Here is a 2,081-nt window from a genome sequence, read left to right on the forward strand (position 1 = left end):
CTTAATCACTTAATCACTTAACTTCCCGTTAGTCGTCGATTTGCTCGAGCGGGCGCCAGTAACGTCTCCATCTGTCCCTGTCGCGTGCTAGTGTAGCCCAATGGCATCTGTTCGCTCCGGGAACATGAAGGGCCTCAAACCGATCGTTCATGATCTTCAGGAAGAAGTCTGACCATCTGGTAGGTGGGCGGCCACGCGGTCTCTTGACATCCCGTGGAATCCAATCAGTAACAGCTCTAGTCCAACGGTCGTCTTTAAATCTCATTACGTGACCAGCCCATCTGATTTTCGACACCTTGGCAAATGAGACAGCGTCCCTGATCCTTGATCGTCGACGGATGTCAGAACTCCGGATTCTTTCTCTCATTTGAGTGAAACGTGATATTCCAAGCATAGCTCTTTCTATTCTTCTTTGGGAGACCTGAATGGCGTTCTCATCTTGTTTGCATAGGGCCCAGGTCTCTGAGGCATATGTTAATGCAGGAAGAACAGTGGAATCAAAGAGATGTGCACCGTCTCCTTCGTGCAAAATTCTACTTCACAGAGCGGGGAGAAAGGGCTGCAAAGTTCAAAAAGAGAACTCCCAGAATGACCACCAACTGGGAACTCTTTGGTACTATTGCGGCAACATGGGAAGATGCCATTGTTGACAACATTGACGAGGAATACGATCAACTGGTTCAGCACCTCCATGAATGTGCGAGGAACGCCAAGAGAGAGATAGCCACAAAAAGTCGCCTATCTTCGAAAACTCTTGAGCTAATTCGCCAGCGTGGTTTGGCGCATGCCTCAGGCAACCGCAAGCTAACGTCCGAGCTTGCAAAGCAGTGCAGAGATGCGATCAAGGAAGACCTCAAAGAGAGAAGAGCAGAAGTACTGGTAGATGCGGCAGAAGCCGGGAAAAGTATTCGTAAGGCCCGCCTGTCCTTCGCCAACTATAAGACCAAGATGACTGCCCTCCGACGTCCTGATGGATCCATCACATCCTCCAGAACGGCAATGGAGAGGATTATCCATGACTTCTACTCAAATCTCTTCGATAGCCATGTCCACTTGCCAACATACCAAATTCCACAGGATGGGTATGTTGTTCCCAATGTTCTCCCCTCCGAAATCCGACACGCCATTTCGTCAGTAAAGAAACAAACAGCACCCGGCCCAGACAAGGTCAGACCTGAACACCTGAAGAACCTGCCTTCAGTACTCATCAATACACTGGCTCGGCTCTTCACTCGCTACCTGTCTGAATGCAAGGTTCCGTCCCAATGGAAAACCAGCAGGACCGTACTACTGTTCAAGAAGGGAGACATCCATGACATTGGCAACTATCGCCCGATCTGCCTATTGTCTGTCATCTACAAGTTGTTCACTCGAGTCATCCTGAATAGGATTGGCAGAACACTAGATGAAGGACAACCATGCGAGCAAGCAGGGTTCCGCAAAGGATTCAGCACCATCGACCATATCCACACAATAACCAAGCTCATCACAGGAAATAAGGTAAGAAAAAGAAATTAAGTATAGGCAACAGTTACTAGGCCATGTATACACTCAAGGGTCAAAATGCAGACCTGAGCTAAAGAAAGTTTCATTTCTAAGACAAGCAGTTAATGGAAACAGTGTACACACTCAATCTGTGCAGACAGGGCAAGGCACCATTGCTACACAAATTTGTAGACTGTGTATGTGTAGAAGTGGAATTAATATATTCCAAGGGGTGTAATATATGAGAGAAGGGCAGAAAGGTAGTGATTTCCCTGAAGTCAAAGCATCACCCAGATTCTAATCTTATTTAGTTGTTTCCTGAGATTGCTATGGCATTGGAAAACTGTCAAGGTGTGAGTTTTTATCGTGTATATGTTTTTTAATAAATTTATAATCAAGGAGGTTATCTGTAGTCAGTCAGTCCCTTCATCTGGTTCTAAATGATCTTAGATCATATTGCTTTCCCCTTATCGTGCCCAGCCCAGGAAATGCATTGTTATTCTCAGAGACACACTGGACTTCCAGAGTTTGCAAGAAAAACCTGGTCAAATATGGAGAAGGTGGAATGATTGATAATGACAAATTAAAGGACAGGG

Source organism: Sorex fumeus, unplaced genomic scaffold (genome assembly GCF_029834395.1).
Source record: "Sorex fumeus unplaced genomic scaffold, SorFum_2.1 ptg000131l, whole genome shotgun sequence".
Lineage (NCBI taxonomy): Eukaryota > Metazoa > Chordata > Mammalia > Eulipotyphla > Soricidae > Sorex > Sorex fumeus.